The following is a 14,242-nucleotide window of genomic DNA, read 5'->3' as shown; positions in this document are numbered from 1 at the left end:
TGATCATGTTCTTCCTTTTGTCTAAATAATACCTTGCATTTTCAAAAACCCCTTCTTTCCAAGTTGCTCAGAGCATTTCACAAACATTAATTAAGCCCCACGATATATGTGGGAGGTAGGTAGGTGGCAAATATTATTTTTCCATTTTACAGATGAGGAAAGAGGTACAGAGAGGTTAAATATCTGTCCAAAGTCATTCAGCAACTCAGTGGTGGAATCAAAACTAGAATTCAACTTGCCATTTTTTTTTTGAGTCTGGGTCTCTAGTCCAGGCTGGAAGTACAGTTGGCCCCTCACAAGCCAATGCCACTACTGACTGGCAAGGATGCTTTGCTCAACGCCATCTCTGACCTAGGCCTGTTTCCTCCTCTTTACTCGGCTCTTCCTCTACCATATTGGTGCCAGACTTAGTGTGCATATTTGATAGACTTTATCCCTAGTGCAGCTCAGAGCTCCCAAATCGAAGGGATTTATCACCCTCAGTCTCCTGAATAGCAGGGTTTACAAGCATGTACTACCTTACTCTGTGCCTTATTCTCTTTCTATCTATCTATCTATCTATCTATCTATCTATCTATCTATCTATCTACCTACCTGTCTATCTTTTTCTTTCTTTTAGTCAATAAAAATCTGCCTTTTCTCTCTCCCACTCCCCCCTCCTTGAGAGTAAAAGAAAAACAAAACCCACTGTTAAAAACATCCGTGGTCAAGCAAAACAAATTTCTAGCTGTGTGACCCTGAGCAACTCCCGCAAGCCTGTTTGCCTCAGTTTCCTCATCTGCAAAATGAGCTGGAGAAGGAAACAGCTTTGCCAAGAAAACCCCAAATGGGGTCACGAAGAGTTGGAAACGACTGAAAAGACTGAACAACAGCAACTCAACTGTGTATGTGTAGTCCTCCTTTTTTTGACCAGTTCAAATGCAAGTGAGATTCAAGAGTCAGCTGTTTCCCCAACTCACTCCTCCCAATTTGCATAGATACATATTTGTGCACCCTGATTATGAGAGAAAATTTTTCCTAACCTTCCTTTCACTCCCCTGCCTCTCTGTGTATTCCTCTCCTCCTCTCTTTCCATTCTTCTCATAAATACATGACAGAATCACTCCTAGGCCTTGTCTAATTAGATACCCTGTACAACCCCTGATGATGAGTTTTCAGAGGACACACATGTATCATCTCCCCATATTTGAATGGAAGTGTCTTAGTATTGTTTAGTCCCTTATGATTGTTCATATATGTTTACCTTTTTATTTTTTTCTTGACATCTGTATTTGAACTTCATAGTGTTTATACAACTCTGGTCATTTCATCGTTTCATCAGGAATGGTTGGAAATTCTCTATTTCATTAATTCCCCTGTAGAATTACACTCAATTTTGCTAAGTAAGTTATCATTGGCTATAAGCCTATCTCCTTTGCCATCTGGAATATTGTATTACAAACCCTCTGCTCCTTTGTAATGGTGACTGCTAAATCATGTGGAATCCTAGCTGTGGCTCCTAGGTACTTGAATCCTTTTTTTCTGACTGCTTGCAGTGTTTTTTTCTTTGACCTAAAAGCTCTGAATTTTGGTTGTCATGTTCCTAGGAGTTTTCATTTGGGGGGTTTATTCAGAAGATGACTGGTAGGTTCTTTCTATTTCCACTTTGCTCTCTGGTTCTAAGAGATAAAGGAAGGTTTTGTTTTTTTTTAAGATTTCTTGAAATATAATGTCTAGGTCCTTTTTTTGGTCATGGCATGTAGGTAGTCCAGTGATTCTTGATATTTTTCTCTCCTCAATCTGTTTTCAAAGTCACATGGCTTTTGCTATGAGGTAACTTAGATTTTTTTTTTAATCTTTTGACTTTGTTTTAATATTTTTTCTTGTTTAGTGGAATCATTGGTTTTTATTTGGTCCACTCTAATTTTTAGAGAGTTTATTGCTTGGGCAATGTCTTGTAGCTCTTGAATCAAGCTGTTAATTTCTTTCCCAATTCTTTCTTCCATAGCTTTCTTTTCTTTTCCAGTTTTTCCCTCCAGCATTCTCATTTCATTCATAAAAACAAATTTTAACTCTTGGTAGCTCTTGCATCATCTCTCCTAGGAATTCTAGTTGAATTTGTGCCCAAACTGTTTTTTTTTCTTTGAGGCTTTGCTTGTAGATGTTTTGGAGCCATTCTCTTCTTGGTCTATGTCTTGAGCATCTCTATCACCTTAGTAAGTTTTTTGTTGGGATGGGATGACTTTTTGTTTTTGTTTTTTGCTCATTCTTTCAGACTACTGCCTAACTTCAGACTCCTGGTGTGGGGTATCTTCTTGCCCAGGACACAATCTTTCCCTGGGTGCTGAGGTTCCCTATGGTGGCATGCTCCTGGCCCAACCTATTCCCCAGTGTTTGTAGTCTTGTCTGTTTCCTAATGCTGACCAGGGCTGGAGAAATGACTCACTGTGACCTTTTTTTTGTAAAATTTCTTCCTCAGGATTTGGTTTGGTGCATTTTCTAGATCTATTTGGAAGTATTTTAGGGTGAGCTGGGCTTCTCTGCTTCTTGCTACTCATCATTTTGGCTCCACCTTGCCTTAATTTTACCATTAATACAATGGCAAGCCACCTTGCCATTAATATAATGATCTCTCTGCAACATCAGCGGTTCCTCATATTTTGTTTTTGTTTTTTTTCCAACAAATTACTTGCTGTGGAATTTAATTAAGTTTCACTTATATAGTCTAATTATCCATGGAATCTAATTAAATTTCATAAGCCTTTCCTTATTTTTCCTATGCCTCAGTTTTCCCTTGTTCCACTGTTTACTTCTATTCCTGGAATGATAGTTTTTAAACATGAATAAAGGGCCAAGCTTAAGAGGCAGCCTGGGATTATGGGTACAGTCCTGGTCTTAGATTCAGGATGACATGGTCTCAAGTCCTGCTTCTGAAATAAACCAGTTTTGTGACCATCGGAAGTCACTTGATGTCTCACTTCCCTAGGCAACTCTTTAAGACTATAAATTATCAACACATTACGGATCTGGATAGCTGAAGGGAGTTTCCACATCTGGAATTCCCCACATAGCTGGAATCATAGTTCTAGACCAAAAAGAGTGGGAAAGGAGGGACAGAATCATACATAGATCTGTTGGTTGGTTTGTTGTTGTCCTTCATGCTTGAAGAGGACCAAAACGGCATTACTATGTTGGGGTCAAGGTACAGTGTGTCCTTCTTTGGCTGATCAGACCAGTGTGAGCTCAGAAGGCTCTACCACAGGACAGGCACAAATAATCCATATGAACATTTGGAGTGGAGATGTCTCTAAGTCTGTGCATCTCACCTTTCTTTTGAGCTACTGCAACTCTGCTTTGCTCTATGAGCACAGCTCCTTCTTTGTTGTGGGCATGCCATGCTGGGCGGTCCTGCGCCAGTGTCTCCCATGTTTCACAATCAATTCCAAAGTTCTTCAGTTCTTCAAAATTCTTCCTACACATAGGAGCTGACAGCTATTAGAGGGAATTTGACATATTGAAAAAGTCCCAGCTCAATCTCCTCATCTCCTTGAAAGGCAACATGGTGTGATAGAAAGAGAATTGTACTTGGAATTCAAGGACCTGGGTTCAAATCCCAGATCTTCTATTTACAAGCCATGTGACCTACAGCACATCCCTTTACCTCTCTGGGCTTCATCATCTCTAAATAAAAGTTGGGCTACATGATCTCAGTATCCCTTTTAGTCCTATGATTCCTCATTCATTGTATCTGCCCTTTGGGCCCCTATACACTTTCACCACTTTTCATCCAGTTTTAGGACATGCTCAATGAAGTTACATTTCTTCCTTGTCATTATCATTATGCTTTCCATGGTATCAAAGCCAGTAAACACTAAAAACAGAATTCAAATCAGAGTCCCTCCCCTCTCTCCCCCTCAATTTCAAACTCAATACTCTTTTCATTTTGTCATGTTGCCTCTGGATGACCCTATAAATCAGATAAATCAAACGGTCCGAAGAAGCACCTTTATCAGCAAAATGGCTTGTTTTTGTGGAAAGTGGAGATGTCATCATTTTTTCTTTCCTTTTAACAAAATCTCGATGCTTTAATTTTACTCTTTAATACTGACTACGTAAAACTATCCTGTGCTTCATTTCCATTTTAGGTCTATTTTTAAAAGCTTTTAATGAAAATGGCACCTCAAGGAATGTGTATTACCAAGGACTTTTCAACAGCTTCTACTAAGTTGTCTCAGGGTCACACATAATCACCAGGGTGGTCCTCTTTGAGAGTGAAGGACAAATAACAGCAAACAAAAAACAATATGCTTCCCACCACTTTGTCAGCCCTCTGTTCGGAAACCTCCTTGCCATTGCCCACAAGCATAAGTCCACACTCCTCAGGACCTCTACAAACTGACCCATTCCTATTTCTTCAACTTAGTTTCCCACTGCTCTTCTACAAAACTCCCCTGCTTTCCCTGAGATTTTCTCCCTAGAAAACTGTGAAAATGAACATTTCCACACCGTCATTTCCCTGGCCCAGAATTCCCTCCTTTTACCCACTCCTCCTCCTTGCTCAAGATAAAGAAGTTTATTCAACTTCTCTCCCTTTTTCTCAGAAGCCTCCCTTTACTGTGCCAGCTCTCAGTGAAGTATTTCTTTCTCTCTTCTGAACTCCTGAAACATTTATTGCCACTCATTTGATTCTTAGCATATGCTTCCTGTTATTGCTGTTTCTTTAAAAAAAAATTCATTCCTTGTCCCCACCCACCCAATCAATCAACACATATTTATGAAGTGTTCACTTCATGCCATGTGCTGTGCTAGGTGCTGTGGATACAAGTTCAGAGAATGAAATAATCCCCACTCTTACTCCAGGTCAACTAAATTATAAGTCCCTGAGAGGTTTACTATATATACATACATATATACACACACACACACACACACACATATATATATATATATCATATTGCCTAACACATAGTAGGTAATCAAAAAAAAGTTTCTTTACAATGACCTCCCCTATGCTAGGCTTATGTTAAGTACATCCCTCCATACAGATTGAATTGTTCTTTCCATTCTGAATTCTTACAAAACATCACCAAGAGAAGATCCACTCAGAAACATGTACTCACAACATTTTCTTTGGAACATATGGACAACATTTCTCAACTAAGGAAGGACCAACATTTGGTTGAGTTTAATAATATACTAGCCAACGGGTGGCGATCTTGTCCTGTACAAAAATAATAATTTGATAAGGACTTTTTTTTTGACAATGTCAAGTTAAAACCAGAAAACCATTTTTTTTGCCTTTCAAGACATTTTTCCCTGATATTTTCTACTATTTTCTTAGTCTCTACCTTGTCATGGGTTTGATCTTTCTCATTCCATATCTTTTTCCTCCTCTTTAATCCTCATTCTTTCTCTTTTACAAAAGTCTTCTCTACAACACTGCTCTTCAGAATCTTCAGCCCTGCAGGCTTCTAGAACACTTGATAGCTAAAAGGGCATGTCACTTAACCGCCTCCTGCCTCAGTTTCCTCAACTGTAAAATGGAGATAATAATAGCACCTACCTCCCAGGGTTGTTATGAAGATAAAACAAGATAATATTTGTAAAGCAGTTTGTAAACCTTAAAGCCTTATGTAAATGCTAGCTATTATAATTTTATATTATTATTATTATTCGAGTAGTTGATCCTTTCTTGGCATTCTTCCTTCCTTCCTTAATTCATTATTCTTTCATCTTTCTTTTCTTGGCCCTTTGTGTCCTCTTGAAGTTGTTCTATGGCAACCCATCAGATGAATTTATCAATATGGGTATCCTGGATGGGTATGATAAATGAGCAGTAAGTGGGGTCTAGAATTGAATAGAAGGAAGAGTATGGGCGGGATGAGAGAGCTGGCCTCAGAGCCAGGAAGACCTGGGTTCAAGTCCCACCTTAGATACATACCGGCTGTGTGACCCTGGACAAATGAGTTGACCTCTCTGTTCTCTAAGCCTATAAGTTTCAGAGAAAATGCTAACCTGTGTTGATAGAGGGAATTCCTCTTATAAAAGATCACAGATTTTATCCCTATCCCTGCCCTATCCCTGCCCTATCCCTTTCAGTAATACCACAGTGCCCACTGTTGGAAAATGCCTATCTCTTCACATCTAGTGTGTGGATCCAAGTTATAGAACACTTGACTTCACAAGAAATAAAATTACAAATAACCCAGAGGTCAATGGAAAGATGCATAGTAGGGCTAAGTAGGTTGTAGTTACTGCCAACAACTTGCACTTGCAAAGTGAAGTAATTGATACCATGGGGGATACACATGAATCTTATGTCAACCAACAAGCATTTGTTACGCACAGTGCATGGCATGTAGAAGACGATTAATGTTTATTCCCTCCCTTCCCAACTATGTGTACTAGGTAGAGTGTGCTAGGTTCAGAGGATGAAAGTACAAAGAATGAAACAATCCCTACATCAAGATCCTTACACTCTAATGTAATAGAAAAGAAGGCAGCCGAATCATGAGGCAAGAATTTGAGACTAAAGATAGCCAGCCTAAAGGGTGCATTGGTACCACCCGAAATACTAGAAATCCCAGATCTTCTATGGAGGAATTATAGGGGAAGAGCAAAAACACAAACAAAAAACACAGCCAAGAACTGCTCAGGATAAGAAGGCAGGGAGAGGTGGCAATAAGTATCAAACACTTTAGGCTCAACAAAAACCTTTCGCTGAAATCAGGCAAGCATAAAACAATAACTTCAGCACACATCGAAGGGGTTTGGGGCGCTGTGCCCCTGTATCTGGAAAATCTGCTTAAAGTTTGTTGGCCCTCCCTTCCTACCAGAGAAGTCTGAATTTTGTTCTTTTTCTTTTATGGGGTGTTTATAGTACCTTATTGTAAAATTTGGGTTAGGTATTTGGTCATAGGCTAATATGTAGGTCAATGTTAAGTAAAAATGCTGTATGAAAAAGAAATAAAAAATAAGAAATAAATATGAAAATTAGCTAGAGGGTGAGGAGGTGAACTTGCAGAGCTGTGCCCCTAAGCAGCAGGAGGAAGGAGTGGTGGAAGTGCAGTCCATGGCAGGTTGGTGGTAATTTCTTAAGCTGACTCCCAATATATCGAAATTGCAATGGGGAAAGTAGTGATGTGGAAGGGATTACTGTACAATGAAGTCACATCTTATATGGGATTTAACTTCTAAAGACAGTGTCAAAGTAAAAAATCCAGAATACTCAAAATTACCCTGGAAACTCCCCTAAATTGCCCATAAATTACAGTTCATTATCTTTAAATCGAAGGATCTTCAATTAAGGTCCATGGATTCCCAAGTAATCTCAGTGTATAGATTTCAGGTGCTCTGAGAATTTACATAGTGAAACCTATCTGGGGGTGGGAAACCTTCGGCCTCGAGGCCACATGTGGCAGGTTCCCCCATCCCTGAATCCAATAGAAAAACTAACCTTTAACTGAAATTTAGTATGTCTTTCAATTATGATATTTTAAAAATCATTCTGAGAAGGGAATAAATATTTATATAGTATCTACTATGTGCCAGACACTGCTAAGTACATTCCAGTTATCATCTCACTTGATCCTCACAATGGCACTGGGAGGTAGGTGCTTCATTTTATAGCTGAGGAAATTGAGGCAAAGAGAATTAAAAGACTTGCCCATAGTCACATAACTAGTAAGTGTCTGAGACTGAATTTGAACTCAGTTCATCCTGATTCCAGATCCAGTGCTCTATCCACCTTGCTACCAGCTGCATCAATATAGATTTAGGCACAGTGCCAAAGGAGTCCATTACATCAAAGAATGTCAAGAACTCCTGCTTTAAGCAGTTGTAGCTGGGAAGAGGCTAGGGTGTCTTTAAAAGAAGATAGTCTACACCAGAGGGCAAATGATTCTGAGATGATTGCTATAGAAACAAATATAAATTTTACTTTTCATCCCTCCCCACCTCCCCCAATTAAATTATTTATTAAGGGATAGGGTGGCACAGGACTTTTACTCACATAGAAGAAAACAAAAACAGGTAGATTTATCTGGTAAGAAAACTGATGACTCGTGAAAAAATACAAAGGCTTTATATTTCTTCAGAAGTATGCTTATAATAGAGCACCAGTTTTCAAAATGTGATATGGGGATCCCTAAGACTTCCCAAAACCCTTTCTGGAGTACACAAGGTAAAAACGATTTTCATAAAAATACTGATGTTTTAATCTCTATTGCAGTAAATATCGATAGATATAACCCACATAAACAAAGGATCTTTGAGGGGGTCATCAATATTTTTAGAGAGTGTAAAGGAGTCCTGAGACCCCAAAAGTTTGAGAATCACTGTATTAGAGGGCAATTGCCCCAGCACATAACTGTTGTTTCTTCCTGTTTCACCATGAGGCAAGAGAGGACATTATTGAGGTTTTTTGATGTTGTGGTGGTTCAGTTGTTTTAGTCATGCCTGATTCTTCATGACTGCATTTGGGGTTTTCCTGGCAGAGATACTGAAGTGGTTTGCCATTTCCTTCTCCAACTCATTTTATAGATGAGGAAACCGAGGCAAGCAAGGTTAAGTGACTTGCCTAGAGTCACACAGCTAGTAAGTATCTGAGGCCAGATTTGAACTCAGGAAGCCAGTCTTCCTGGCTCCAGGCCTGGCTCTTTATCCACTGTACCACCTCGCTACCCCAAAAGAGGACATGAGGAAGTCAAAGTGAGCACCATGCAGGGTTTCTAGTTGACCAGGAATTTTGGACAGGCTAACCAAAGGTGCCATGAATAGGCCGGCTGTGGCTATGATGAAGAGGAGATTCTAGAATTATCCTCAGCATAGTGAAATCACCTTGAGACTGAGTCTGAGGGAACAGCAGGTTCATGTAGCAGCTGTGTCACCCTGGTTAAGTCCCCTAGCTTCCGTCTTCCTCAGTTCCCTTGACAAATGGGAATTATAATAACACCTACCACTCATGGTAGTTGTAAGGATCAAAATGAGATATTTGTAAAGTGCTTAGCATATTGCCTGGCACATAGTAGGTGCTTAGTAAATACTGTTTCCTTCCTTTTTCTCCAGTAAGCATACTGTATCAGGAAAGCCCCTTCCCTCTGTAGAAGGTCTAATCCCTGCCCCTGAACTCTCAAACTGTGGAACCCTTGAACTTCAGAATTTCTGATTTGTGCAGTTTCCTCTCTCTGTAATTACTGGTGATTTGTGGTGGAAGTGCATGGGTACAGGTTCCCATCTGAATGCAGGTCTATGCTATTGTGTTCTCCCATTTGTATTCTGAAAGTGGAAAGGAAGAGAGTAACCAGGGAACTTTTATAGACCATGGAGAGGGGGAGTGAATTAACCCTCATTCAGTGGATCATTAGTACACTGCTCTAGTTTCTGAAAATAATCAATATGGCGTCAGTGGCTAGGCTCATATTGCACGGGAAGATGCCTTCTAACTGTCTCCATGGTTTCCAAAGTGGGCAATACCGCCCTCTAGGGGGTGCTGGAACTGTCCGGGGAGTTTGTCCGGTAGTGGCCTCAAGTGCAATTATACACTTAATCTGAGACTTCTTTCCTAGTTTGTAAGATTTCCAGAGGGGCACTGAGTAATTTTTTTTTGAAAAGGGGGTGGTAGACCAAATAAGTTTGGGAAACTATGCTCTAAACTAAGGTCCATTCCACATAATATTATCAAGTTGACCTAATAACTTGAACCAATCAAATTGAACATTTAGTTGTGATGGTAGAAGTTTTGGGTGCCAGATTAGTAATACCGAGAAAAAGAGAGATGAATACAAGATAATTTGTTGTATCTTGGCAATTTCATATTATCAAGGGGATAGGGTGCCTTGATTTCAGACAACTGGTAGAAATTCTTTCTTTTTTAAAAAATCTATTTAATGTCTTTTGTTTTTACATTTCTTTCATTTTTGAAAATGTGCTTTTCTCTTCCCTACCCAATGAGCCATCCTTTGTAATAAAGAATTTTTAAAAAGACATGTCAACCAAATCCAACATTCCGTACAATATTCTACATGCCAAAGAATGGAGGAAGGTTCCTTTTCTCGACCCTTCCCCAGGTCCAAGCTTCTTTGTCATCATTGTAATCCCATGTAACACAAATTCTTCAGCCATTCGCCAAGTGATGGGCATTTATTTTATTTCCAGTTCTTTGCTAACACACACTCACACACGCGCGTGTGTGCGCACGCACACACACACACAGTGCTGCTATAAATATTATAGTGTCTACGAGACTTTTCTTTTCCTCTTTAACATCCTTAATGTAGATGCCTAGGTAACAGTTCTTTCAATATAAAGATCCCCAGAACAGAGAAGGGAAACCCATCAAATTGCTGTTGCTTTACAGAAATATCCTTTAAGAACATGTAACTTCTTTTGCTCTAATTCTATGCTCACCAAGCAACCTTCTGAACTGAAATTTTGTCTCATGGGTAGACCTGCCCACTAGGTGGGGGCGCCCTGTGCAAAGTTCTGAGGCCAAACATACCACCTACTCTAAACTAACTGACATTTGAATTGTAAAGTTAAACTCCAGTGTGAGGTTTAGCATTAATTGCCTCTCTAGAACCTGACCACTCCCGGGTGAATTGGTTAAAATGAGGTTCTGAATCTGCAAAGTTAAGGATCAGACCATAGTTCTGAGATAACCCCACCCACCAAAATGCAGACACCTGAAGCCATAGGATTTGGAGCTGGAAAGGACTTTAGACATCATCTAGCCCAATAGTCTCATTTTGTTCTTTATTTAGGGAAAAAAAAAGGTTTCATTGATGCTTTTTAAAACATAGCTATTATTTCTCAATTCTGTTTCTTTCTCTCTCTCTCTGTCTCTGTGTGTCTCTTCTCTTCTGTTCTCTTTTCTTCTCTCTGTCTCTCTCATAGACTAAAATCCTATCTTTTCATAAAGAAGTAGCAAAACAAATTGACATAAGTCTGACATGTTGATGCTTTATTCACACCCATAGTTTAAAAGTGGAAAAGTGCACACTCTCCAGAGTCAAAGAATGCAGGTTCAAATCCCTCCTCTAATCCTTACTGCTTGTTTGACCTTGAGCAAGTCATTTAGCCAATCTGGGCCTCAGTTTCCAAGTCAGTAAAATGAGGGGGTTGGAGGAGGGCCCTTCTGGCTCTGGACCTTGGATCCTATGAGCCTGTGACTTCTGTACTAAGAGGAAGGAGGTAGTCCTTTGCCGTCAGTCATTAGGTAGCCATTAAGTCCTCTGGAGTCAAGATAATACCCTGATTTTTTGAGCTGAGGAAGTTGGGTTCTAGAAATATGAAATAACTTGCCCAAAGTCATATTGGTAGTTATTAGCAGAACCCAGCCTGAAAAAGCTAGAAAACTCTTTTATTGACTCACAATAACTAAGGCACCTATGCTATCCGTTTCTTACCCTCTGCTCTCTCTGAAAGTCTTGTTGTGCTACTTAATTTCATCCCTCTTGTTCTTTCACAGAAATGAAAAAACAATGGTGTATGCCCTTGTGCCTTTTTTGGTGGTAATTATAACTCTTCTGCCTGCCGTCCATCTCTGGCTTTCACTTCTTTACTGGGGGGGGTGGGTAGAAGTCAGTGCCTTAGAAAGCATCCATTTTCATTTCCTCATTAGAGTCCTTTACTCCTTCTGGGACTCTCTCCTCAATGCTTCTTTGTTTTCTGTTTAACCCTTGGGATTTAGATGCTTTCTTGTGTGACTCTTGGAATGGCTCCCATTTTTCATGTGCTTCCCTTTCCTCCTTCAAATCCCTCCATAAAACTCACTTCTTTCACTTTGCTTCCCAGCATTGACCTTCTCCCCAGCCACATCAGCTCAACTCAATGTCTTACTGTTATTCAGTGTTTTGTTTATGTCTAACTCAGACAGTAAACGCCTTGGGGCTGGGTTTTCATTCTCAGAGTTCCATGCTTTGCAAAATGCCATATGCACTTACCACACTCTATAAATAATAAATAATCAGACAGAAGAATTGGTAAACTGATGCCAGATCACTGATTAGCATAAGTACTCAACTCAGAAAGACTTGTGGCTGCTGCTGACACAAAACCTTTCTTTCCAAGAAAAATAGGGGAGTGAAATGGAGCCTGGAAAAGATATCAGAGTTTCATGGTTGCATTTCAGTTTAGATTAAGTAGCAGGATTGCTGTTTGCATAGGAGCAGATGCTCAGGGCTCTTTCACTACTATGTCTTGAAGGAACTTACCTGTCAAGGAATAGAATGGCACTTGGGTCTACTATGTACATCCTTGGAGTAGTTCTTTGACTACAGCTAAAACGTTCTCTTTTTCTCCTGGATTTCCGGATTCTCTGGAGGTAGCAGGCTATAGAGAAACTAGTTGCTCCAGAGGAATTCCCAAATTCTTCAGTAACCACACTCCTCAGCTTATTGGCCTCTAGAAAAAGTCATTTTGACATAGATGTCCTGTGTACAGGAATGTGGGGATGGGGAGGTAAAGAGATAGCAAGGAAGCAAACATAAGGAGATGGGGACATTACAGCTGAACATTTTAATATTGATATATTTTCTGCTATAGTAACCCTACTAGTTTATTTATTAAAAAATATTTGTTGATTGATTAAATGATTAAAGGAATGACTTTAACTATCCAGAACTTATCTCCTATAGTCTCATTTATCTAGAACAGTGGGGGTTCCAAAGTTGGTGTTGTGAACAACTGGAGGAACATGCTCAGACCTCAAAAGTGGCTGTATCTTGTAGGGTTAATGAATCATAGGGTAGGAACATGGGTCTCATACTACCCTTTCTGTCACAGGATAGAGTGGGGCTTAATTCTAACACAACCACTCCTATGTTCTACCTCACTCCCTTTACTTATGAGCACCCAATTTCTCTTCTGAGCTAGGTGTCTCTTCATGGAAGTTATATCTTAACCTCTACCGAGCCACCCACAGCAGCAGCTAGGCAAGTGCCATTGGGGAAATTCTCTCCCACCCAATAATAACTGGTAAATAAGATTTCTCCCTCCTCTCCCACATACCAATTTTGTTTCAGTGGATCAGAGTGAGTGGCACAGGATGAAGGAGGCTGAGATTGGTAGTGATCCTCATCACAAATCTCATTACCTCTGTCCCCTCTTCCAAACTTACCTATTATTACTGACAAGGGAACCCCCACATTTCTAATCACCCAGGATCAAAATGGTACCAGTGTTGACTCTTCACTTTTCATATCCAATCCACTCCTAAATCTTGTCATTTCTACCTCCCCAAGGACTTTTATGCCTTTTCTTTTTCCTTTTCCTTTCTCTTCAATCACACAGCCACCACCCTAGTTCAGGTCCTAATCTCCTTTCACATGGACTATTACAATAACTTCCTAATTGGTCTCCCTGTACCAGCTCTCTCCCCTCTCCAATACAGCCTCCACATCATTGCAAAAGTGATTCTTCAAAGCATAGGTTTAACCATATCATTCCTCTACTCAATAAACTCTAGGGGCTCCCTAATGGACAATAGGATTTAATATTATTTAATCTTTCATCCTTTAACATTTTTATTTTTCTGTGTTTTCACAATGTATATAATTGTGACAATATATGCTCAAATTTTATTTATTTATTACTAAAAGGTATTCATGATCAAAAAACTTGGAGACCACTTATCTAAAATATGGCTGAAACAGAAGTAAATAAATAGAGCAACTCAGTGACCAGAATAAATGTCACAAACTTCACAAACTAAATTTAGCTCAATTACTTTAAGGACTCAACAAGGTGTCTACAGTTTTAAGAAGTTTATATATTTGGTTTCCAAGCTCTTAGCACATTAGAAGCTTTCAAATGAAAGTGGGAAAAGGCCTTATAGCAGTCAGACACAATGATATCAGTAAGTCATGGTGTAGTGAGTGGGAAGGACATCAGAAAGCCTGGATTTCACCTGACTGCTATTTATGACCTTTGTGACCAGTTATGTTCTTTGGCCTTCAGTTTCTTCAGGTTTAAAATGGGGGAAGGGAGGTTGGATTAGATGATTTCTAAGGCTCTTTTCTGTTCTAATAAATGACCACTGACAGCCTGACAAGAAGGGAAACAAAATCTATATGAAGTAGATAAAAGAACTCAAAAAGCACAGCAGTTGGGGAACAATTAGTTTAGGGGTCAAAAGTCCCACTGGAGTTTGAGAAGGTAGCTGTGGACGTGTTACTTCCAGCTACCTCTCTCTTCTCCCTTCAAAGAAAAGGCATTCCTGGGCATACACACAGGGAAGCTTATCCTCTGTAAGTGGGTAAAGCAG

This window comes from Vombatus ursinus, unplaced genomic scaffold, assembly GCF_900497805.2.
Source record: "Vombatus ursinus unplaced genomic scaffold, bare-nosed wombat genome assembly UNPS02001419.1, whole genome shotgun sequence".
Lineage (NCBI taxonomy): Eukaryota > Metazoa > Chordata > Mammalia > Diprotodontia > Vombatidae > Vombatus > Vombatus ursinus.
This window is presented reverse-complemented; position numbering follows the sequence as displayed.